This window comes from Falco cherrug, chromosome 10 (assembly GCF_023634085.1).
Source record: "Falco cherrug isolate bFalChe1 chromosome 10, bFalChe1.pri, whole genome shotgun sequence".
Classification (NCBI taxonomy): Eukaryota; Metazoa; Chordata; class Aves; order Falconiformes; family Falconidae; genus Falco; species Falco cherrug.
This window is the reverse complement of record NC_073706.1, coordinates 31,660,672-31,687,685: the sequence shown is the minus strand read 5'-3', so window position 1 is coordinate 31,687,685 and position 27,014 is coordinate 31,660,672. Positions and strand designations below refer to the sequence as shown.

General features: G+C 38.1%; 2 long non-coding RNA genes across 5 annotated transcripts in view; one reads left to right on the top strand and one right to left on the bottom strand.

Annotated features, from left to right (window-relative positions):
• Positions 1-171: 171 nt before the first annotated feature.
• LOC114016823 (uncharacterized) overlaps positions 172-27,014 on the bottom strand; it is a 146,359-nt gene continuing 119,516 nt past the window's right edge. The window contains exon 4 of the long non-coding RNA XR_008734271.1: positions 172-1,930. This is a non-coding gene — a long non-coding RNA (uncharacterized LOC114016823). The remainder of the gene's footprint in view (positions 1,931-27,014) is intronic.
• On the top strand, positions 2,721-27,014 carry LOC114016824 (uncharacterized). 4 transcript variants are annotated; one of them, XR_008734267.1, is made up of 4 exons: positions 2,721-2,848; positions 5,367-9,221; positions 9,681-17,813; positions 22,592-27,014. It is a non-coding gene; the product is annotated as an uncharacterized LOC114016824 (long non-coding RNA). The 4 variants fall into 4 exon arrangements; XR_008734270.1 differs by lacking the exon at positions 2,721-2,848 and having other exon boundaries at positions 5,244-9,221; positions 9,681-17,132; positions 17,731-17,813; XR_008734269.1 differs by lacking the exon at positions 2,721-2,848 and having other exon boundaries at positions 5,245-9,221; positions 9,681-9,743; positions 10,163-17,813.

Sequence of the window (27,014 nt, the reverse complement as noted above, 5' to 3'; positions counted from 1 at the left end):
CCTTCATGCTTAGTGAGAGATTACTTTCTTTTCACTCCAGTAATATTCTGAGGACTATTATTATCACAATCTAAAAGAAGCAATCTTGAAGGAAGAATCTCTCTTCCTTACTAGGACACTAAAGCTGGTAGTAACTCTAGACTTTTTTTAAGTTACCTGTATTTTGTATATTTGGGACAGCAGATAATCTTTCTTCATGTGGTGACGTAAGAAACATACGAACTTGTCACATTCGTTGTAATGATAAAGCATCTTTCATATCATTTTATACTTTAAAATAATTATCCTGTTTGATTTAAACAAATTGATCTGTTATGTAACCCTATAATGACATTTAGGTGACAGATAAGATGGGACATCTATGAATGGTGCTTGAAACCCATTAAAAAATTATTTATTTTTTTTTGCAAGTAAAACACAAAAGAAAAATGGACCTAAGCAGGGTTATGTAGAACATTAAGTCCAGTCCCTCCTCGCTATCCCTTAGCTGCATATAGATGGGCAGTGAGCATTTAGTCTAGAAGGGTCCATACAAGCACCAACTGTGCACCCCTTGCATGGTCACCAAAATGCTTCATAGTGCTCTAGCAAATATTTGAGACTTACAGTAAAAGATCAAATGATTTTGTTATACATATATGTATGTGCACATGCACTATGAAAAGAAAGTTTAGGCAAAATTTCACAGTGTTCACCGAAAGAACCTGGTACATAAAGAGAAGCAAAGAAATGTAATATTTTAGCTGTATTTGTTTTATATAAAGGTCTCACAACATAAAGTTATCGTAACTCTGTAGATTCTTAGAAGGTCCTGACCACTGTAGTACCAAGGCTCATAGCCATCCCAAGTGGACACAAAGCTGCTGAAACTCAGCATGTATTGCTGGAATACTTATTGAAGAGGCAACTTTTAGGCCAGCTGGCAAAATACCTCATTCTGATGAAAATGTAAACACCTGTGACATTTTAGGAAGATGTAGTACTATTTAGGAAGTTCAACAGTATCTTAAAGCCAATTAGATTCATACTGAAAGGTACACTTGAAGTCTTAAAATGCATTTGTTCTTATTTTGAGTTATATGCTCTAATAAAGCTGTCAGCATTTTGGCATCCCTTTTTAGCAAAACTTTAAGAATCCCTGCGAACTGGTTTGAATTCATTTTGGATTGTAGATTCTCCCTCAGTCCCAGCAGGGGTAGTAGGCTGTGATTCATAACGTACACCTTAGTTGGAGTCTCCTATTCCTATTTGGACTTGTCAGTTTACCTGAATAGTTTTCTTTCTTGTAAAATGCCATAAAAAGTCACTTGATTTACTGAATTCTTGACAGGATTCCATGGTTAGTATTGGATTTCCTCTCTAAAATACAAATGTAGTTGTAAAATTGACTATAGCAGAAGTTGGTTATTCTGAACAGAAACGTCTAAGGCACGAGCATTGCATCAGGAAATACGCCCCTGAAGCTCAGGGCACTTGATCCGAACTGTGCTTTGGGCAGGAGACGGTATGCCTTTTCCCTACTCTTCTCTGCAGGGGACCCACTGGCTATTCATTTATCTTGAAATCAATGCCAAAAATCCCAGCAACTTCAACAAGAACCTGGCTGGCCCATATTTTATAAAAGAAGGTAATGTGCCTAGCAGAAACTTGGCCAAGTTGTCTATGCTTTAGTAAAGTAAAATCTCCACTAATGAAATGGGTCCTTCCTCCTGAAGCCGATAAATCCAAACAACATGGCTAATCTCTGCACTTTCAAGGTCTCAGATGTCCTTTTGTCTTCTCCTTCATTTGTGGCTATTTCCAATGGATAAGGCTGTCTCTGAAGCTCAGTGATTTATTTCATTTTTAGACCACAGCATTTCTCTTTCCCTTAGAACTGTGACTGTACAACATTATAGCATTTCAATAGGCTCTCTCTTTCCATGGTTTCCTAAGAGGGGGAAAAAAAAAAAGCAAGAGGCTATGCATCCTTGTATTATAGATATAGTTACAGCTGCATTATTGAAACTGTAATTTTACTAGCCTTGTGCAACCAAAATGTTAACACTGCTCTAAAAATGTACTGAGATATACATCTGCCTTTGAGTTTAACTGCTTGGAAAACTTTGGAATAAATATGAGGGTTCCCCCCGCTTCAGGAGCAATGATGTGAGTGCTGTTACAGTACTAGTTTTGTTTCAATACAAGACCTGTACTGTAAGCCTTTGGTGGCTGAAAGGTAAATTACATTCATGCAAAACAAAACTGATGAACTACTGAAAGCTGTAGCTGCTGAAATAAATTCCTGTGTGCTAAATTTATGGGAACTATGTGCTGTGTACACCACAGTACATTCGCTTGTAGATTCCACTTTCAAATGACTTTCATTACCACAATAAGTAGCAATACTGTGAGAACAAGGTCCACCAGTGAGGAGTAGAAAGGCATAATTTTGTTGTTGGAAGTACTGATGCTCATCTGCATAAACCTCGTGTGGATCAAGGAGTATTGCCTGTGTATTTATTTTCCTTTCCCTTTGGTTACTGACACAGAGGCAGTAGCAGGGCCTAGAGGCACGATTTCAGAAGCACCCTGCTGTATTAACAGGCTTGACCTTGAAGTTTAGGGCCTCCAGTGCCAAGGTTTCCTCCTACACACTGGGTTTTACTTTGTCATTTATGAACATACTTGTTTCCTCAACTGCAGTGTCTCATGTTTATATTCTGTATCTTTCTTCTCATTGCAATGACCAGTTTACTGAGGGAGACTGAAAAGGAGGAGGCTAAAGAACGGGTAATGTCTTCCTTTCTTTGCACAACCTTCTGCAGCGTAGATAATTTTCATGTTTGGACAGCAGAACTGGAAGATGGTAAGTTTATGTTTTCTCAAGGTTTGTGCTGAATTGGGTAACTGTCGAGCATAAAATTGTTCAGTATGATGCTGAACTGTGTGTGTTGTACTTCTCACAGCAAATAATAGGGAAGACAGCAAGTGTTGGTCTTCCAGATCATAGCCATTTAATACAGTTGTCTCACATGCCACTTCTTATTTATTGTTCTAAAAGCAGTGAGTCCTTAAGAGCTTACAGACATAGTAATGGTTGAGATGTAATTGTTAAAGAGCAGGTACTTCAGACATGACATTCTGCATAATTGATTGAAAAAATATAGACTACAGGACAGCCAAGACAAGCTTAAATTTGAATCTAACTTGTTACACAGAAGTTCTCCTTACCAATGGGCACCATTAAATGAACACAATCGTTCTTAGTAACACTGTCAGCCCACAAAACCAAAAAGGATTTATATTTTGATTATTTTTAAAGTTTAATGACAAATCCTTTCCTGTCTTCACATTAAAAAATAAAGGCTGTGCTGGAGTCCCATTAAGGGACTGCTTTAGAGCCTGGTTCTCTGAGGCACTTACATTGTTTAAATTTTAATTTCTAGTCTGAAATTTTTATTTAAAACAGTACTTACAAACAAAACAAAACAAAAAAATTTCCTCATAGTCTTTGGCTTCTACTCTTGCAAAATTTTCTAAGCTTTTACCTGTCCCAGTGAATTCTCTGCCAACTCCCAAAGGCATGTTTTCCCTTCTTTTGGCCTCCCCTAGCCAGTGCTACAGTACTGTGGGAAAGCACTCTACTTAATGCCTTCCCGTGGTATTTTGACTAGGAATAGAATATATGGAAAGAGGTAAGACTACATTCACCTTTGGTGTAATGCCATGGAAGGCAGTTCAAATGGCAGTCAGTGAGATAGTATCACAGATAAATGTGTTTCACGCAACGCACTTTTTTTTTGAAATTTCTGACACAGATGCAAAGTTGGGAGAAGGGACTATAACCAGTACTTTATTCTGAGCCTCCACCTCTCTTCCGGCTGCAAAGTATGATTTTCGTCATAATTAGAAATTACTTGGAAAGTAATCTTTTGGTCTGTGATTTACTCATTGCAAATACCTAGCCTGTACAAATCGATATTTAAGCTGTTTTGAGTAAAGAAATGGGTCAGACATTACAATTCTGTTTCCTAACCAGAAGCAAAACATCTCAGAATTCAGTTTTTATGTAAGATGCTGCTACATCTGAAGTTCTGTGAATGCACTATTGCGTATCAGTGTAAGGGTGCCTTAAACACTTCCATTAATTCTAGTATTCGTTGGATCAAACTCCAAATTCCATAAGTAGGTGAACATTCCTGTTCTTTGACAAGCCTGCTAGAATATTGATGAAATTCTGACCAAGTGAACACGAACAAAGCCAAAATAAAATTAGAAAGAAAAAAATTCCCTCCTTTCAGAATTTACATCTTGAATGGCTGTGGCAGCAAAAACATATTTATTATCCTCATCTTCATTGTGCAAAGCTCCCTGAAATCCGAGTTAGATTTACACTGCACAACTCAACAGTTAAACACAAATTTAATTCTAATTTACCGCTGAAGATGAGTTTAGCTGAGTGAGATAAGAGCCCATATGACCTACCAAAGAACCAGATGCATCTCTCTTGATTCCTGTTCAGATACCTTAATGAAATCTAGCTTGGATTATAGCACTCTTCGTCTACAGATCTCAAGCCACTAGGGCAGCTGTGGCTAATTTCTGTAGTTGGCTGGAGAGCTGTACTACATGTGCAGCATTGCCCAGAGGTTCCTGTGCTATATTTCAGCATCTCCTCATTGCTTTTGCAATAGAAGCACTCTGAGCAGATAGACAACAGACATTGCCATTGCTCTCTGCTTGCACACCTCTTCCTTATTCCTGGTGCCCAATGGGGTGCTGTGACTGAGAAAAATCAGTCAAATAGTTTTAAAATATTTCAAATGAAACATGAACCTGCATTATTTCCCTCTGTTCTTATACAGGAGATTCTCTAGGCTCAGGGCTTGCAAAACTACTGTACTTAAGAAACAAATACTGTACTTTGAAAAGTCTTGCTCACTCCTTTTGTTGGTTCAATGTCCTCCAGAGTTTTGATGACTAACACTTTAAAAAAAACACACTAAAACCCCCAAAACCAAGCAGAAAAACAAAAAGGTGCCTGGATTAGAGAGACCAGGTTAGGTTTGAAGTCTGCAGGTGACCGTCCTGTGTATCTTATTCTATTCTATGACATTGCTGAATACAAATAGGATAAGACTTCTTGGTGCACTGGTATTGCTCTTCAACTTTAATGGAGTCTATGGAGTCCATTTTTTTTTTGCTTCTCATCAGAAACACCTTATTGCCTAACACTTAGAAACCAGATTATTTTACAGGCACTGTGCTGTTCAGAAACAGGGCTGTAAGGAATGCTGTAGTCATACAGTTATATTAATGTCAACAAGAGTGAAAATTACCAAATGAATACAGACATTTTTATTATTTCTCCTTTATGTTTTTAGGGCTAAGTGTTGAATGCCTCAGCATAAATATACAACTATCAATGAGTACTCAGTGCTTGTAACTACAGAGAAGTAACTCCTTGTATTTGTTTAAAGAACCCCGAGTGGGCCAGTGACAGGTATGTTCTTGAGTTTTGTGTGCGGAAGGTGAGTAGGTTCAGTGAAAGACTGAGCTGGAGTTGTCTGGGAACGAGATGAGCCCATGGCAGCATAGTTCTCTCATCCTGTGCATCGCCACGTTATGACACTGAGTATCACTTTGTAATATTCCACTTCCTATCTATAATGCAACGCTTCCATATGAATGGATTATTTTGAAATTAGCCATGTATTCTTTCTGCCCTAAATCAAAATATGCCTGTGGTATAAACCATGACAGCGGTGGGAAAGACTGAAGATACTCTTAAAAAAGGACTGACACACACCTTCATTTTAAAAAAAGGTTTGGAAGTAAATGACGTGCCTTGCTAGGATTCTTCACGCTCTTCTCCCATCCCAATAGAAATGACAGTGTTACCAACTACTCACTAACGACTTCAGTAGTCAGAATTTCTCATCTGCTTCCTGCTGAAACAAGTTGGGGGTTCAGGGTTTAAATGGAATACATGAGAAAATAAGAATCTGTCCTCCTAACTTCTCCTTTCTTAAAAGAACTTTGTAGAAGAAAGGGACAGTAGAAGAAGCTGTTGAGGGTTCGGGGCCTCGTGCTCTTCTGAACAATGTCAGCAGCCTAGGTTTCCTTAATGCCTTTTCCATATGTGATAATACTTGCACTCTCCCAGTATTCTTTCAAGGATGGATATATCATGAAAGCTCTATGGATTTTACTCTGTAATAAGCCTCTAAAAATAATTGTGATAGCTTTAGCTGTCTTCAAAACCCAGTATGTTTATCATTAACAGTACAGTTTAACTATTCATTGACTTCTGACAAACTATAGCATAAGCCAATACACCATCCATACTGAGGTGAAAGACATTGATAGCTAAGGAACTGTGCTAATGCAAACCACCAATACAGAAGATCTATTGGAAATTAATAGAAATATGAACAGTGATAATTTACGTTATTACATCTTGCTGCCATCTCAGGACTATACTGTTGTCTGTTTTCAGCACATAGATGTTCCAGAAATATAATTTGTGATGCACTACTCTCCACTGACCTGTATCCTCTGCTTCTGTTCGCTTTAATTGGCACTTACAGGTTTGGGCCCTTAAAACTGGCACAAGAATGAATTAATGTGATGTGTTTTAACCTTCTGATCTTATCAGTTTAATTACAAGAATAAATTAATCTTGAATATTTTTCAATCCTTAAAAAAAAAACTTTAAGAACCAAAAAAGGGCGATCATTCCATTCTCATTATGTCTCCAAGATTGCCATGAGAAATAAAATAATTAATATCTATGCTTATTCTTTATCATTAGTCTTTGTCCTAAGAATGGATTAATGAGAATATTCAATGAGAATCAGAACATCCTTGCATTCACTTCTGTGAAAACTCATTCTTGTGTCAAAGACTGTAATGAGGACTGATAGAAGCATACAATTAATTCACAGCAACCTTAAGGTTGTAGTGAGAAAATAGTACATCATTCCAGACTGATGACCAAGGTCAGAATAAGAGAAGATGAAGAATGAATATGAGAAGATTGAAGTAACAGCATTTTAAGTCTGCATTATAAAGCCTTTGTTTGACAGCGTATCATTTTAAAATCCACATTAGTTTTTATTGACTACGGTTTTGATTGCATTAGTGGTTTTTTTTCACATCTCCTTCCCAGATGTTTCTTCAGAACTAAGCAATTACCTATCAAACTGATTTTCTCCATCTCTCCTAAGTAAGAGGTTGGCAAGAAACAAAAGAAGATGAAACTACTTTTTGTGTTCCACATCAGAGGCTAAGAAGTAAGAACACTGTGGAACAAAACGACCTGTAGAGAAATTTCCGTCATATCTATGGGTTTGAAACACACATAATCTGGTTTTGGCCCAGTATATATTTCTGAGGTATTCTTTGCTGCAGTGATTAAAGCATATAGTACTGATAGGGGTGCTCATTTTCTGAACTGTTCACAGCAGAAAGTACAAGACAGCAGCTCATGCAAATATGGAGTGCTTGGGTGGGCAAAGCCATAAGGAGGAAGAGACACTAACACAGGAAGACAAGAAGATTGCACAGCTGGTTAGTTCGGTGGTTTTGTTAGGCCTTGTGCCGTGTGTGTTGTGGGTATTATTTCTCATCAGTGCCCTTGCAGTTGTGTGTTGCTGGCTTTGAATGACAGTTACTGATATAAAGTAACGTATAGTAGCAAGAAATTAAATGAGCACATCTCCTTGAAAAATGTTTAAAATGGGTGCTTTGCTTTTGATTAATAATTAACGTTGCTTAGTTTCTGTAGGTTTAAAGGAATTATTACAGCAGCATGCCTGCTCCATTCTATTACAGGTGGTGTCAGGTTTTCCATTATTAAGCCCTGTATTTTTTGATTTGTTTGGTAACGTGGCTATAAAATTTGATTCCAGATGTGAACTTGCCAGGAAAATATCTCAGCTTAGCAGACACTTAAAAAAATTATTTTAATTTTTAAATAGCTCAGCTATTTGATGGTTAGCAGAGGAACGGAAGCCTGGGATAACTCTTCACAGAGAGCACACTGGTGGTTCGAGCGTGGCCTTCTCACAGGATGCTATGCTTTATGCTGTTTGTTTCTTGTCACAGAAATGCTGCTAGAAGATAAGCAGAGAAAGTTGCAGTGAGAAGCCTGACAAAGGAGGGACTTCACACCATTAATGAATACCTGGTTCAGTATTACAACAAAGCAATTCTTACTGTAGCTCTTCTTTACAGCTCCTGGTCAGAGCCGAACTTAAATTGAGGTAGAAGGTATATACAGAGGGGGAAAAAAACATTCTTAGTGCTGTAGTGGCAAAATATGGACCATCACTATGGAACGTGGCATCTAGTGAGTGGATGAGGCAGTGAGCACAAACCGAAATACAAGAAATACTAATTAAATATAAGAAATAAATATGAGAAAAAACGGTCTGACTGTGATGGTGCTCAGACACTGGCACAGGTTGCCTAGGGAGGTTATGTAGTCTTTACCCTTGGAGAAATTCAAAGCCCAACTGGACATGGTCCTGGGCAACCTGCTGTAGCTGACCCAGCTTTGAGCAGGGGAATTGGACTGAAAATCTGCAGAGGTGCCGTCCAACCTCTGCTATTCTGTGCTTCTGTGAATAATACTACTGATAATAATAAATAGATCTGGAACCAGATTAGACTGGTGCTTTCCTTCTCAGTTTTCCATTGCTTTCTGCCTGAGTGATGGTAAAGGTATCTGTGTCTCAGCAGATGGTTGTGCCTGTGTATCTGATTGTGAAGACAGCCTCCTGTAACTGTGTTACTATGCAAGTACAATAGAGTAACTTTTCTGTTTCATATGTTTCGGGCTGTCTTTGAAAAGCCGAAGAGTTAGGCTTTTTTTTTTTCTTTCTTTTTTAAAGTGGCCTTAACCTTGGTGGGTTTTCTTGGTGGTTTTTTATCTCCTTTTTTTTTTCCCTTCACACTGATTCCTAGTGGGATCTGTCCTTCAAGTAAGAAGGAGGAATTAAGAGGTGGCAAGCATAGCACAGAGGTATTGGCAAGGCAGTTTGGAGATTTTCTGTACTTCTCTTACACTCCATCCCTTTGGGATTTATTACAGGATCAGAGGTGTAACAAGCAAGTGGGACAGGAGGAGCCGGCACAGTTTTGAATCCTACTGCCAGAACTGTTTGTGTTGAACATCGCCCTGTCAGTGGCTAAAATGCAGAAATAACCCTAAAAACAGACAAGCTATGAGCTGAGTAAGTAAGATTCCAGAGGGTTGTGGTTTAATGCAGTCTTTACTGAAGTAGTGTTCTTCATACCATTGACTGCAGAAGTGCCTATTCTTTAGTGTCATTCCAGGTACCAAGGAGCTGACATCACACAAGCCACCATTCAACATGACAGCAGCTTGCTGAAAAGTATTTTCTTTTCCCAGCATTAAACAAGGCCTGCTTAGCCAGTGACGTTGGAGAGGCTTACATCTTCACATTTCACCAGGAGCCCGATGTTCTGAACCACTAACTTTACAAAGATCTCTCTCTTCACAGAGGCTCAGAATGGAAACCTTATGAAGAATTCAATTTGATGTAAGACCTGCAAGAAATGCTGCTATGCTAGAGAAATTTAAGAAACCAAACTCTTTGCTTAGGATATCAGCAAGGAAAATGTGTAGTGATAAATTAGTCATCTCATATTGGTTTATTCTTTGACAGCAGAGCCCTTGAAGGTGAGGTGGGAAGCAAAGAGACCATGTAAGGGAGACCAGCCTGCGTTCAAAGGTTTGAGACTTTTTTAGTACCTCAGCAAATTAAGAGAAGGGGGTGGATCATGGTGTCCTTGCAGTAAGTGAAGGAGAGAGCTCAGGCTGTCAAAAATCCCACCTCTGTAACAGTATTTACTGCCAGAGAAAAGCAGATGGAAACAGTGCCTGAAACATCCTTTGTCACAGGGCCTCTCCCTTGCTTGCCCAGCTGCAAGTGTTCAGAATCTCCTGCAGCCAGCTAGTAGGTCTTAACAATTATTCAGCTTACTCTTATTTTAATTATTCTTATACAGCAGGAGCTCATGAAGGGCTCTTGGGAGGTAAGACACCTGGCAGAGCATCCTCAGGGCACTGAGAGATGGTTAGGTCCCCAAAGATATATAGTGTTCTGATGTCTAAAAACCTCTTTTGCTTCCCTTCTGTACCTGTCTTTAGTGCAAAAACATGAGCCTTTGAAAGCTGGACCCCAGCTGTCATAGGAATAAACCCAAACTACAGCCCAAGATGGCCTTTGAAAACTGCAAGTTCCTTAGACCACAACAGAACTGATGAGTACAACTTCACACAACCGCCTTTTGATTTCTTCACTTACATTTTAAAAATAAAACTACTGGTAACACCAAAGTGAAGAATGTTAGGTAAAAGCTGACTCCTTTCTCCTCCTCCTTCCCCCTTCCTTCCCCTTTTTAAATTCTGGAGTAACACGTATGGAGACAGCGTTGCAAGTGAGGTCTTGCGTGTGTCTGTGTGTGTGCATTAAACTGATACATTTAATTAACGAAGACACCTTGGGGCTCAAACCTCATGTTGAAATCCCAGTATAAAAAATTAAATGCATGTGTAACGTGTGTGAATGGTTGCCACTGAAAGGCAGTGAAGGAGCCAGTGAAATATCAGCTGCGCTCCTGCTTAAGAAATAATTTTTAAAATTACTGTGATGATACGGTGTCTTAGCACTATGCCTGGCAAAAACGGAGCTATGCAGTATTTTTCAACAGTGAAGTACACAGTGCAAGATTCTTACTGTTTTGCTTGCATGCATACATGGTTTGTTGAAATGAGAACTGTCTTGTGTGCTTGTGCAGCATTTAGCACAAAGAACACAAAGTATTTGGGGCATCTGTGCTCTACTTTAAGACATGTACAATTGTAAATAGTAATTAACATGCCTAAAACCAGCTACATTTAATAAGGTAATCACAGACAGAATCACAAATTGAACTTAGGATTGTAACTTTTCTTTGTACTGTGACACGGTTCTTTCAGGTACTTTGCCATCTTGGAGAATTCCTGTTGTATTTAGGATCCAAACTTTCTATGCAATGCAAGGACTAACCTAAGTACCAAAGAGTAAAATTCACAAGGAGTGATGCTTCCTTGTGGTATTCCCACACACATGACTGGGAGCGGTGAGTCTGAATGCACGTGTTAGTTTCACATTGTTTAAAAATTCTTCCCATCGTATTTGCAAGTGACATCCCAGGCATTTCTGACAGAAATGTGGGTATCTGAGAAGTGCGCTAAGGAAACAGCACGGAATGCACTATCTGTTCCAGCGCCCTTCTGGGAACAGACCCATTTTGTGGTAGGAAATACACTGTCTATTGTCAATATTATCAATAGAACTTAAATTGTCGTTTTCAGATTTTGTTTTAGTTTAATATATTTTCTTCAGTTAGTGATATTCTGGTGAGTGTGATTAAAATCTTGCCTCCTAGAAGAGCACATGGGTGAATAGTAACGGAAACTCATTTTATTTTTTTGCAAGATTTTGGAAGTCTGAATGTTCATACAGTCAAAGTGTTTGGCACAATCTCCAGCGTGAACACACATGAAAATACTAGTTAATACTATTAAAATGTGAGATTTTGCTGTTTGTTTTCATTTATAGATCCTGCCTGTTCTGCAGCTGTTTCTTATTATACAAGCTGACTAGAAGCTGAGGTATAAACATGAGGAAGAACAGAATAGTAGTACTATCTTAACCTGTTCATTTTATTTTCCAAGTTCCATATATCAACCCTTGCAGTAAGTATATGTCTTTCTAGTACAAATCCAGTCCAAGAGCAGTTCAAGGTAACACAAGTCCTATTAATAGACGCAGCAGGCTGATGTTAGTCACAGAAGTCATAAACCATCAGGCTTCTGTTATTCCTGACTGTGGTCTTATTGTATGTTAAAACCAACTGAAAACCTTAAATATAAGGATTTCCAAATCTACAAATTGCTGAAGGGGGGTGGGGAGGGGAAGAGATGGTCGGTTTTATTCTTGGAGAATAAAAATTTCTAATGAGAAATTATTACATGTTAACTGTTCTTGTTGTGAAGGTTTTTGCATGAGATTTTAAAGGGCAGAACTTCCCACCTATCTTATCTTGTGCTATAAAACGCCATAGCTCTAGATGGGAATTGTTTTGTCCACACCACCATCAGCTGGACCATACAAGCATTGTTCCTTATTAGATGAAAACAAAAACTATGAGAATCGTTACCATGAAGTGCTGGTATTTCTTGTCACCCTGATAGTGCATCAGCACCAATTCCTCAGCTAATCGAGCCATGCCGCCTGGGTGAGAACTATCCTGTTCTTCATGTGCACCTGCTCAACACCTACATGATGTATAGAACTTACCTGAGCCTTTCAAGTAGACAATCGGAAACTTTTGCCTGGGGGTGGGGGGGTGGGGGGGGTGGAGGGGATAAGAAGAGTAAGGACAACTTGAATATTTCTTCAGCACAGTCTGCAATGTGCAGGTCTGTGGTCTGCAAGACAATACTTGGCTCAGTATTCTAAAAAGCTAGATGGGGAATAACTTCCTTTCTCTTCATTAAATTAGGGTCCTCTTAGACTAGTGGTTTATGAAATATGGAGGAAAATGTCTGTATCTTCACAGCTATCACATAAGCTTGGGTTGGGGTTCTCCAAATGAACTGTTTCTAAAATGATACAATTCTGGTTCTTACTTAGCAAATCCTCTTCAAAACCACTATCAATATCAATCAAAGAGCACTCAAATCAAAATGAAAGCGATCTTAGTTTATGGTTCTGAGATGTCCATTGTAATTCAAGTACTAGACTGTTTGGTATTTTTTTTCAGACAGGGGAGTGGTGTTTGGAAAGATGATCTAGGAAGTGTTTTACTGAGCTTCAGTCTGCACTGAGCAAAATGGATTTCTTACATTAAGCAAAATGTCTTGCTAAGGGGACACTGAAACTCCAAAATTTGTCCCTTTTTGGAAAGGCAGCATCAAGCTGTGGATTCCAAAAATGTTGGGGAAAAAAATAATGGACAAAGAGGTGGGGGAAGTCTTTATCATTCTGAAAACAAAGAAAATTAGGTATGGCTAATAACATTTGCAGCAATACCTAGAGAACGAGCTGAGGGTGTGAGTCCATAATTCTGTATGCTGTTTGTACACAGAGTAAGAGAGAGTTCCTGCTCAAATACACTAGAATAAGCAGAGAATAACACAAAATGAGATGATGAAACACTGTGTTATTAGTCCAGATTGTAGGGCTAGAAATCTCTCAACAGATCGTGTATCAGACCTGGGAACTTAACCCAAGCCAGTGCCTCAATTACACGGTCAGCTGCCCTGATTTTAAGAGGAAGAATTGTATGGGCAGCCTTCTAGAGCTTCAAGGATCAGATTATAATTCCAGTTTTAAATTTCTTATTCAAACCAAACCCCAAATCCAAACCTCTTGAGCGTCTCTCAACACTGTTAACGCACCCGTCACTCCATATTCCAAACAGCATGTGTGTTCAACAGACAATAGTGATTGTTGTGGTGGGTGGCAAAATACGCAGTGGGTTGCAGTAGCAGGGATTATATCCTGGATCTTTTTAATATAATACATGGCTCATATTTCAAAAACTGTTTATAATTAGGGTATAAAATATGACTCTGATTAATATTTGCATCCAGTGTAATGCCTTCATTTGTTCCATAGTTTCATTTGAAACAATTGTATGCAAAAGATTCTGATGTTATGTCAGCTGAAGCTTAACAACTCTTATTATTGATTATAGACTTGATGGAAACTTCTCAGCAGTTTACAATATTTAGTTAGGATATTTGAAGAGACCTAAAGTATTATTATAAAGCAGCAAAGCTAGGTTTGGCAAAGAGCCTTTCTTTTGTCTCTGAAACTTTCTGCAGTAAATTTAGAACAGAAGAGCATGTCTCTGGAGTAAAAATATATGTATTGCTGGCTACAAGTGTATGTTTGCTGCTTCACAATTTTAGAATTAGATGATGGACTTATTTAGTAGACATTGGATAGTAAAAAGTAAAACCCTTAATTTAAAACATTCCACATTGCCACATTCCAAGAAAAACATGGACCGGTGAACAAAACCAGCAGTATTGTAATAAGAAAACAACTAGGTGCATTTTTTCCAAAACCTAAACCCAGAAATCTAAATGTATGAGTTACTGGCTAAAAATGCCATTTTCATGTCTAGTTTCTTCATGAGGTGAAAAAAAACAACCTAGATGAGAAAATTAAAAAATAAGATCTAAGACTCTAGGTCAAGCTTTAGAGCACAGCTCTAACTTTATAATCATCTTTTCTTAATCTTCATGTTTCCCTTTTAATTTAAAAATGTGCTTTTTTCTTTGCAAGAGATTTATTATGACAGCATTATTTTTAATGTAAAGGTAAGACACCTTTATCATAATTCTTTTTAAAAATTACCAATCACTGTGACCAAAGGATTTCTGTCATATTCTGTGCACTGGCTTCGTTATCTAATCTAGGAAAGGGATCACTTTTGACATAAGCTACAGAAGAAAACTGCTGACATTTAATACGAGCCCCATTTCAGCAGGCTGCATATGCCCCTGATTGCTTGGCATCCATTTCTGATTACTATCAATTTCTGAGCATTGATCGTAAGTCATGACTGTTCAGAGGCTCATACCTACACTCAGCTTGCTAACATTCCAGCCCCACTTTCTACAACATCAGCTTAATTTGAGTTTTACTGAATCATAACTGTAATAACACTTGGAAGTGAGAATGGAAGATTGTGGGAAGTTCAAAGAGAGAGAAAACTTGAGCCAGATTCTTGAATCCCTGCTCTTCCCAAGAGTGCTAAAGCTGCTTTACTTTGACTGACTTTCTAACAGGTTTTACAGAAAGAGAGAATCTGTACCTGTGCAAGAAGGTACAGATGAGAGGAAGGCAGGAGGGACATAACTTCAGAGATACTTGTTCAAATTAAAGGAAGGCCCTGAAAAATGGAAAAAAAAATACTGTAGGAAGGTAGGGCATGTACAGGCAAGATGCTGGAAATCAGAGGTGCACTTTTCTCCTCCTGGATATCGCTGTGCTGCCTGGTGGAGTTTACCCTCTGTTGAACATTTAAGAAAACACTTGTGATGGCTGTGTGGATGACAGACATAGATGCCGATAGAAGAAAGGAGGTAGGAGTCAGGGACGTTGCTGCATCTACAAGGCTCTGTGTTACTGTTATGCCTTTGGGAGGAGGACGTTCTCTTCTCCTAAACTTGCGCAGCAAAATTGTGCTCAAGTGACTTAGGACTTTTGTCCTATAGAAGTCCATGCTTCTAAATAAACAAATCATCGTCTGCTTTCTGAAGAGCAACTTCTCTTATGCCTAATCCATGTGGAGGAAATAAAACAAGAGGATTGGAATGCTACTCGCTTGTTGGTACATCTGTATGATGCTATTTGTACGTGCTGATCGTGGATATTTCACAGTCACTTCCCTGTGTTCCAGATTTCATATTTAGTTATCTTCCAATAGCACACAATATCTCCTGAGGGCAGAAGATTATTTTTAAATATAATTAGTTTTGATGGGGTGAGGGCAAAGGGGACTCTTGGATCCTGGACTTGCTCAGCTGTTTGAGCTCTTGCTGTTTGTGGATAGTCCAATATTAATCAGAAGGATGCTACATGTAAAATAGAATAATCTTTATGGTTACATCTTTTATCTCCCTTTTGAAAGCCAGGCAAAAGGCAGCCTCTTAACTGTGCTCAGTGCTTTGGACAACTCCATGACGGCCCAGAAAATAACACCAAAACATGGTGTGTCAAATGCATCTCCCTTAGGAGGTTCGGTGTGACCACTCCATTATGTGCCCTGACCTTCACTGCCTGAAGGACAACAAGTTTTGTTCTTGAATCTGTTTCTTTCGACCTCTGCCTCGCCCATTTTGCTTTGATATGCATTATAAATACAGCTGCCATAAACAGCTGTTTAAATAACTAGTATGGATTATTTTGTTGTACTTGCTGTGATGTGCAGAGGGAATATAGTGCTTTAATACATAATGAGAAGTACATTAATTGAATTATAGCCCTTCAAAGTTAAGAAATACAGTTTGATGAATGATATCTTCATGTTTAGAAAACAGGGGATCAGATTCCAACTTAGCTGTAATATTACATATTACTTATGTAGTAACAGGATGAATCACTTAACAGTCACTACTTGACCTGATAAAATGGTGGTATGAGTTAAACTGATGCTTCTAAACTGCTCTGGAATCCTCACAGCACATTGCCAGTATTGAAAGTAGTCTTGACTGAAAAATCTTCACCTGGACACCTACAGAAGAGGCACACTGCAGCACTGGCCCGTAATGCCACAGAGGCAGTACTGTGAGCTTTTCTGTTGCAGCTTGCTTTTTGGGAACAACTAACTTTTGTTCAACAAGGCAGTGGTCCATATGAAAAGTAGGTGACATCTACTGTGATGGGTAATGGTGATTATGCCTCTTGGAGTCTGAGTTTCTAAACTGGGTGCCTAATCTTGAGGGTTTTAAACAACTTGGCATCTAAGTCCATATATACACTAAGATTATTTTCACCGTGCAGAACCAAAGACTGGCAGGCAAAAAGGAAGTGTCAATTCATACTTAACAGGTTTACTGAATTATTTATTGTCTTTACTCAAAGTTTGCTCTTCTAACCTTTACTCTCTTCTCATTTTTTCTGTTCTGTTTCCACCTTAATTTATATGTGATCTGTCTTTCCTTCTCATTTTCCTTGCATTGACTTCTACGTAGAAGATGGAACAGGTAGAATTTCAGTTTGAATCCGCATTTTTAGCATCTGATGTTCAGTTGTTTGAAATTAGGCAAAATTCCAAAAAGTGGAAGCATCTTCAAATCAACAGATGCACAGGTTATTGTTATAAGGACTGCATCTGCAGCTGCTATCCTGCTAAGTGATATGCTTTTTCCAGGCAGTTGCTAGGAAAACTGAAGCGTACAGCACACTTGCTAAAAGGCTTAAGGCGTTGTGCAGTATAAAACCATTTTTAAATATGTTACAGACTAGAAGACTAACCTCTAAAGAGAAAAAGAGATTGCGTCCATGGGGTCCAAATAGGGGGGACGCCTATATAAGAAAAACTGTACAAAAGTAGTAAGTGTGAAGCCAATAAAATACATTTCTGGTTGTGGCCTAAAAAACACTTAAGCTTATTGTATTACAATTGAATAAAACAAGAAGCTGGGTTATTGTCTGAATGACAAATCCTTTGTGAGGCACTGAAGCTCACTGCACGTTATTCCTGTGTGTCCCCTCACATAACTGTGCTATGATTTTATGAGTTACAAGCAAGATGTGCACCTCAAGTCTCGCGCTTTTAAAAAAAAACACCCAGCAATATTATCTATTTAGAGAAGGCCTGAAGCATTTTCAGAACAAGTGCATCATTTTAAAAGTTTCTCCATGGGGAATTACTTATAAAAATATGTATCTTTTGGGATTTGTACCAGGATATTTCTTAGTTATTGCTGACATGCCCCCCATAACACCATGAGCTTCCTCAAAGGGCAGGAAAAGAGAATCAGTCTCCCTTAATCACCAAGTATAAACCAAATAAATTTAGCAACTACCTCATGCTATTAAGGCAACAAATTGATGCATTCATAGTTCCCCAATGACTTAAATGCATAAAAACTAACAGAGAAAATAAGTACTGCATGTTGCCAGGATGAAATCTCAACTTTTTTTTTAGGGCACCCGCTGGCTTGGAAACCTGCAAGTCATGTGTGACCGAAGATCATCTAGTCAGTCAGCAGAACCATTTGGACTGTCGAGGTAGGTAAAGTGAATTGGAGGGGTAGTAAATGAGACCTGCAAGTAATCATGATAGGGGTCCAGTCCTGCACCTATTTTAATACCTAGAATTGCATTCAGGAGTTATCTTACTGTTTTGGGCAAGACTATTAAAAACAAAGAATAAAATCTATGGAGTTTCAGAGATCATTAGTAGAGACCATTCATTCAGGGTGCTTGATACCATCTTCAACACAGAGTACAACTCCTCTGAACAGCCCACCTATGCTAAATCAAGTATAACATGCAATTTTGGTCTATACTAGTATTCTACTGTTTATCCTCATCCATTGATTTGTGTTGACTATTTCAGGTTTGAATAAACTCAATACTCAAAAGAGGTTTTCTAGCATGACTCTACTTTTTTATACAATGATAGCTTTGTGGTGTCCCGTGGGCACTGAGGTTACATTGTGCTATTTGCTTTGTATTTTTTAAAAAGACAAAGCCGCCCCAGGTAGTCCCTTGCTATTTAAACTGTAGTTGGCTATGAGAGGAAAGAAATGTAACCATGTGCTTCACATATTACGTATCAAAGCCATCCATCAACACCATCTTACTTGAATCTTGTCTTGGATTGAAGTCGTGTTTTGCAGAAAAGGGCTTGAAACCAGATGAGTTTTATGACAAATGTTTCTCACAATGTTAGATGTAACCCTCGCGGATTTATTTATTATTATACTTTGGAGAATGTTTAGATTCTTTCAGGATTGGGCACTCTTTTCCAGCTGACTTTATTTAAAGTTATAAGTCTTGCATCTGACTAGGGTCCAATGACCCTTGCACATAGGGCTTTACTACGGAGGGAGACAGTTACCGTCCAATTGCACACGAGCCTTCACAGTTGCATATACTAGTAGGAAATCTGTTCTGTGCTTTTTTATCACTGTTTTCTAGTGATCATGGTGAAAAATGTATGTACCTATACAGAGACATGTAAAAAAAAATAATCAGTGTGGTTATATTCATCCAGGGTTATTTTATCTAGTAATTTACTTTAAAGAATATATTTTTAAATTTTAATTATCCAGTGCTTTAGCAAAGAGAATAAGGAGGCAGAATGAGAGCCTTGTCCAGCTGTAATCTCTAACTTTTGCAGGTTAAATTTATTAGTCTGTTATATGGATATAAGCACAGGCTGAGACATTGTAAAAACTTCTGCGTGCATTTGACCCTTCTCATTTTGATTTACCAGCCTTTAGGAGTTGTCTAAATACTGGAGGGTTTTTTTTCAGGTATATTTTAATGTTTTTTTGGAAGGAATTTGAAGGACGTTTAGGGCAGCTCCACAAAAATATGTGTATCTAATTTACTCTTTCAGCTTCAAAACTCTTCTAAATCCCTGTTCAGATGTCTGCTCACCCTAGAGTCAAATAAGATTCGTAGCTACCAGGTTATTGTCCAGTACAGTTCCTTAATACATGCTGTTAAAAAGCATTTAAGACCAGACAAGACAAAACCCTAAGAAACTTCTCTCAGGTCTCTGTTTCTATTGTTTAGAAGGTAAATAAGGCATAGGTGTTTACAGTATTCAGCACTGACAGTCTTTTTATTGCTACCTAACTTGGCCTCCATAAACACAGGACATGGGAGGAAGTTGCCCTCGTGATTCTGGGTATTTGTCTGATGTGGTAAGCTTCTAAGTAACTTTGCATACCTGTGCCATGATTGTTTGCCTCTGGGGACCTGGAAGGATGTAAGAGCACCACTGTTAGACAATGCAGACGTGACAGTAAAGTTCTGCTCACATTGCATAATGGGTTGATTTCAGGTCTAGGGGCTGGGGTGGTTTTTTTTTCAATTTTGGAAGTTTGACTTCTAGTTTTCTTATTCAACCAATGTGTGTACTGTTTATCATATGTATGAGGGAATAATACATATTAAAGGCAAACCATAATAATGCTTTAAAGTTCTTTACAGAAAAGAAAAGACCCTTGTCAAGTCTGGAAAATGTGATCTTTCATTCCTTTCTCGCTCTTCATTAAAGAAGGAACAACTTGCAACTGCAAATGTAATTAAAACCATTTCTAAAACAAGAACAAAGACAACGTAAATGAGGTAGTTATCTAAGTTCAAATTGTTTCTATTGAAGCATAAAAGATTTTTGTGACTTACAAAAAGATGACTTAAAACTCTTCTTACTCAGAAGATTTTACCACCTTTTAAAACTTTATCAAAATACTATCATTGCAGACATCACTGATGTCAAAAGCCTGCACTGTCACCAGAGTAATTTGAATAAAGACAACTGACATCTATTACTGAATGCACACTTCTGTAGCATATTTATAAAGGCTTCTCGACTCTGAAATCAAACAGCAGCTGCTCAGCAACTAGGCCCCAGATCAGCTGGACTGTGGTGACAATCAGGCCTTGTCTTATTTTAATAGACAAGTACAACCATCACCCACACAAACAGTGCGGCAAGATAAATGACCCCGTTCTTGTAAACCACCCACATCCAACATAATCCTTAAATGTTCTTGAGGTAGAGGAAGAAAAAAGCATTGGTGCTATTCCGTGTTTATGATCGTATTTGTAAGTTAAGCCATCCAGTCTAACAAACTGAAATGCTTATTTTTCTAATGTCTGCCTGCATGATCTTCAGTGCTACCTATTTTTGTCTGATCTTTTTGTAAATTTACTTTCCTAATAATTTAATCTCCTACTTGATATCTTGATTTGATAAACTCTTTGTTCACTCTAGTTGTATCTTGGTTTTCCTTCAAGTACATATATTTTTGACCGAACAACCTTGCTACATGTTGTCATGAAACAGATCGAACTGTCCCCAAGGGGGACAGCTGTCTGCATTCTAGGAATCCTAAGCAGCAGCTTAGACAGGAATTCTCATTTCTTTAAGGAAGTTGGTCGTGTGTCCCCCCCCTTTTTTTTTAAAAAAAAAAGCACACCCTATGTAAATATATTTATGCAAACAAATAAAGTTACAATCCCGAAAAGGTCCCAGGTTTTATGCTACTGTTTCATATCTCACCAGGGTGTTAGGCCCACTGCCAATGCTAATCCATTCCACATCAGAAACCTAAAACCTCTCAGATGTATTAGGCAGCCTACCAACGCTCAGCTGCCGTGCTGGAACTTGGCTTAACTCCTGATAGGCAGCCCCTTGCATTTCTTCAGTGGGGAAAAGGCTTCTTAAAAAAAGAACTTGTCATTGGTGACTGCTGAGAATGTTGGTGACAGTGGTTTCATTAAAGTAGTTGCTGAAGCTGTATTGTTGCCATCTTGCCTGTGGTGGTCACTACTGAAAAACTGAAGGCTTTAAGCCACCGATTCAGAACATGATATATTTGCCAGCATTTACCACAGTTATTTCCTTTCTGAGTGTGTGGAAACAAGACAGACACAATTGATAACAGTTAGCAAATGTCATATGCTGTACTATTTGCAGGGAAGCTCCTGATAATTAATGAGTAGTCCAGAGGTATGGATGTTCTTTGCATTCTTGTTAGTTTGAAACACTTCATCAGCTATTTGTTTTTTTTAATCTCTTTTGAAGCTTTGATAATAGTGTTACAACACCACCAACATACACAGTAAGCAATGATTTTTGGTTTTTTTGAAGCTTGTAGATGCAAAAAGGAAAAGTAGCACCTACTGATTTATATAGAAGAAGTAAGCATTCTATTTGAAAATACAAATGGATGCTAACAAACGTTAACCAGTCCCTGGGTCTAATAATCCTGTTTCGCCTATTCTTGCTTTAAATTGGCTGCAACACACAAAAAAGTTTTATTTAAACAGGAATATCATGGTCCTAAAGTGTGAAAACACTAAAGCAAGCTATTCAAAGGGCTAGAAGCAATTTCAGAGATATTTTTCCCTAAAACCCCCTTAATGCCAGAGGTGCCCATTTCACCCTCTACATCGTCAGCCAAATAGCTTGAAAAGCAGTTGCCATTTTTTAGATAATTAATACTCTAAATCAATTCACGTTTGTTTTTATCTGGGTGTCCATTATGCGATCTGTTGCTGTTACCCAACACAACAGCTGGGTATAATTTGCTTGTGGCTTATTTGGCAGCTTACAGGCATAGAATTTAAACTTACATATACTTCAAAGGTGTTGGGAAATGGTTAATATGAAAGTAACCCCTTCAGCAGAGAGTGCTGTTTTGCCTGGCTGTGTTGTACGTTTTGCACCTTTTTTGCGCAATCTGTGAGCCTCTAACTGCTACTAACCTGCATCATTCATAGGGTAGCAAAATGCCATCAGATGATATTCACACTATTTACCCAGCTAACAGTTTAATGGGATGGTGTGGGCATTTTGGGAACACTCTACACAGACAACATGTAATATTGACCAAACACTTGATGTTCCAGTCCTGCTCTTTTCTGGGGACAGACAGTGCCCAACTACACCACGCAGTGTAATTGCTTTGAGTTGTATAATGTCTTTTACTAAATGCTAAAAACGTCACTTTTGTGCTTACACAATGACAGCACTATTTTACTGTGACACCTGTTTAATTTTAAAAGATTTGTATGTGTTTTGCAGGGTGGACCAGTAAAATAAGTTTTGTTTACCCCAGACAATGGCTGGCTGAAAAATGAAGTGGTCCGGTACTGCTATTGGTTATGTGGCATTGCATGGGTGTTCTTAAAAAAGGGATTTGGCTGACACAACTGTAGAGCCTTAACCCAAAAAGTCAGAAGAATGACTTCCTTTAGGTCAAAATGAGGAAACACTGTTAGGTGCTGTGCTGCTTAAAGGAATTCACTGTGTCCATTTTAAGGTTGAGATCAGGAGTGGTACATGGGGAGCTGACTGGTGAACAGTTACCAAAATCTGCCGAAGTCCTCCTGCAGATCTGGTCTGAAGACTCTGTGCTATAAGCAGAAGGTACAACAGAGTGCTCTGACAGCCTGGAAAGCACTACCTGGAAAGGACTGTAACGAGAGTGATGAAAAGTAAGCACTTTACGTTTGTGGTCCGTATACCTGGTCCCATGTGGATCTGCTGCACGTTTCTGTACACCCTGGAATTAACCACACACGTGACGTTGTTAACAAACAACTTTTAACACACACGGAATGTAACGTGCTGCTGGTTGGCACGTTTGTGTCTGACATGAAGTGCAGCACTGCCAGCCAGAGAGCCTGATTGCCGTTTGATGGTCTGAGGGCCAGGGCTCAAAAGACAAAGAGGAAGAAGACTGGCCCACAACTTCTGATCAGCAATGACTGAAAAAGAGCTGGCCCATTCAAGGTAAAAGAGTTAAAAGTTAATTCAAAAGAAATACCCTGTATTTATGAATATTGTTAAATAAATATACCAAAATATTAGTAAAGCACACTTGGAAACCAAACTCGTGTATGAAATGAAAAATGTTGGTATTTAAAAGCTGCTTTAAAATATTTTTGTTTTGTAAAATACATTTCTTAAAAAATGAATGTGGCATATAACCACAAACATACATATACACACATCTGCACACGCATACTTCCCAAACCCGTAAGATGTCTGTTTGAAAGATGTCAGTTCTTTCAGTGACTTAAAGTTTCTTCAAGGCAGAAAACTATGGAAGATACAGTATAGCTGAACATCTGTCTTGTCATGTAGGCAGATATTAGGATTAAATTAACTAGAAATGAATAGAATGATATATGACAGGGTGCAGATGTCCCAGCCACAGTGTGATAATTTCATTGCAAAACTATGTAATGAATTCCATACATTACAGAAACACAAATATACCACTTTAGGTAATTGTGATGAAAAGGTATAATATGGAATGGATAAACAGATGGTGTACCCAAAGGCATTTTTCGTTTACTGTTGCTCTTTAGTCATTTTGAAATTACTTTATTTGGTTACTGTACGTCTATTATTACATCTTTCTTTTTAATTTTTTCTTCTCTTAGCTCTTCTGAATCTGGAGTGCATGAGGAGCATTAAGGACCATTTTGCATGTCTGCTCCTGATAGATTGGTTAGCTTCTATTTTCTTTTGTAAACTCCACATTGCTATGCTACATCTAAAGCCAACATTTCCGTGACTTCAGAACAAATTGGATTGATTCTAGAAGCATTTTGGCTTTATATAGTTTCTAAATTGGCACATGCTGCATCTGTGCTACTTGAATTAGCAGAACTGTTCATATTTTACCACAGATTATTGGCAAATTTTCCTTTATTATTTGGAAATGGGTACTTTGGATAGTGCGTGCCATTGCAGCCTATTCATTTCTAATAGGTATATTAAAATGTGATTACATTAGGTTATATTTTATGATAGGATTACTTGACCATCCCGAAAAATAACCCACCTTTTTACATCTGGCAACAGGTGTTTTAAAGTGCTGTAAATAGTTGAATATACAACATGGCTTTCCATCACTGGTCTCATTTAGAGCCTATGGTCAGCCCAGGACTTCATTACTGTCCGAAGCTGAACTGCAGGGAGACCAGTAACTGAGGAGCTGCATGGAGAGGTACCTGCTCACTGTACCCACCCATGGCTGTGCTCTTAAACTGCGCCTGTGTCCTTGGAGGCTGGACTAAGACCCATTTGAAAATACAGAATTTTAGTTCTGCTGTTAGCTGCAGATTATTTAGCCAATGTCTCATCGACCTAGAAAATAATAGCAAAACATTCTCAAATGCTGTTGAGATTATGAAAAAAAAATCCAAAATAAACTATTATTTCTTTTTCACTGTTAGCATCTTGATTCATATTCTAGTATCATAGCAATAATATCCGCAGCATTGATGTTCACTTGCAATAAACAGCTTCTGAGGTTATCAACTGTTTCAGCTTCAGTTCAGCGTTTAATCACCCGCAAAAGATATTTATTGACTTGTATTCTCCAATGCCATGAACGCTACCTCTTAATTATTAACCATGTCTCTAATTTTATATCTATTTTTAAGAAAAAATGTTTACTAATTGAAACAAAACATGCGAGTGCTGTTGCTGATTTTATTTCTTTCCTAAAGCAAGTCAGTGACTAAATACAGCAGTATTTTTATTACCACCAGTACAAACACACACAAGCACCCCACGTATTTCAATCACTTCTGCAGTGGTTGGTTTTATTGCTAGTTTTAATCACTTTAATTCAATACAGTTTATATAGTGGTTTGATGAAGGTGCTAGTATCAAGTTCAAGTTCCAGTACATTAAAATGTTAACACACTGGTTACTTAATTTTGACTTAGGATCTCCTTGTTTCAGTTTCAGTTTTAACGTTATTATTTTCTATTTCTTAAGCTTTCAAAGGAAGTTAATCTATTTAGAGGCATATGTTTTTAAATATGGAGATAGCACAGTTCATTTTCTCATGATGAAAGCATATTTTGGATAATCATTTTTTTCCAAACAGATGCCCAGTTTATCTCACTTAAATCAACTGTTTCTGACTGGACCAATTCCTGGATGAGTTAATTGAGCATGGCTAAACCCAAAATGCTGGACTAATCAAGGAAATAGGAAGAGGTGATGACTATGAAGATTCTCAGCTTTCAGTAAAGGTGTTTAGTTGTTTACTTATATTCTCACAACAGAAGGAATGTAACAAACTCAGCCCACTGGAAATAATTCTGGATAATCTCACTCCATTACTTTCGGTGAAATTGAGTCTGCTCACTCTACCCTGGTGAACCAGCATCTCAGGGAAACAGGAAGGTAATAGCTCATTCAGGCGGTACAAAATAAGTGACAGAAGGAAAGGCAGACTGAAAGCTGTGTGTCTTTAGTTTCTAATTTATGTTAGTAGTCCGCCATTAATGTATTAGCTTCTCATTGGCTATATTCAGCATCAAAAATCAGCGCATTGGCCATGCTGTTCATTAGTACCAGGCAAATGCCCTGCTGTCTTGCACACATCACAGCTGTTCATTCATGTTCGCTTTTCAGACTGGGAAACGTGAGTTTGGAGAATACTGATGTCTTGTTTGACCCCCCCCCCTCCCCCCCAGAATCCTCTTCTGAGAAATGCATACTAAAAGTAAAAGAAAAATCAGATTCTTGGATATCTTAGCTGTCAAAGAGGGTAACTTTCTATTCTTAGTGCTTTGAATATACTCATCTATCACTTTCTGTGATATAGTTCATAGACAGACAGCTCATGGGACCATGCATAGAAATACATCATCATTGCAGCCTTTGTATATAAAAATAAAATAAAATAGTAAGGTGGCCTCTAGAGCTGATGGTTGGAAAGGACTTTTTATGGGTCAGGAACTGCATCATGAATATTTTGGTTAATTAATAATTTTGTACATGTGTATAATTATACTACTTTTGAGTTCGGCTTTAATAAGCATAACAAAGATGATGATAACTGATGCAGTTATTTCAGTTACCAGTTGTTTGGTTGTTTCTGAAGTCTTACTTTCCTAGGTTGCACATTTAAACTTGTCCTTAATTTGAAGTAACCAAAAAGTGCATCCTGTTCCAGGTCTTTTGCTAGATCATCAGTGACCACAATTCTGGACAGGTACATCTGCAAACTAATAATCTCAGTTGAAATTAACTAGTACCATTACTGATGTGCCAACAGCAGTGCAGCTGTAATTAATTTGTATGGTATCAGGGAAGAATTTGGTTCCTCTTGCTAATGCAATAACCAAGCAAAGGCTTTTGCAACTGTTCTGATGCCTGTGAACAAAAGGGGATAATGACAAACTTCTAGCTCAATTAATTAATAGATACAGACACATTTAGAACCTTTGAATGGATCTTTTTGGTCTCCTCATGGAGGGTGCTGTAACTGCTAGGTGGCACATAATGTTTTCCTAGGGCTCTTCCCTTTGGTTTCGGATTTGGAGCACAGTCGTAGAGTGATCTGCCTGAAAAGTTCACATCGCTCCTGTGCAGTAGCAGGCCAACGGTCAAAAAATTAGCTCAGGATATGACAATCAAGAAACACTGTCAGGCATCTGACAGCTACTAAATGTACAACTTAATATATACACCTGGAATTATAATTCTACCACTGTCTGTCAAATTTCCATCTGTCTAAGGGCGAGCACTCCATCCCTTTGACGTGCTAATTTTCAGTTTTAAAAAAAAAAATATTAAAATGTTTTTCTTTCAGAAAACAAAAATTACTTTAAAGCCACCAGTCTACTACTCATAGGCACTTTTACAGAAATGATGCGGTGCATTTGCATAGAAGAAAAATCTCAAAAACTTTCAGAGTTATTTTGCAGACC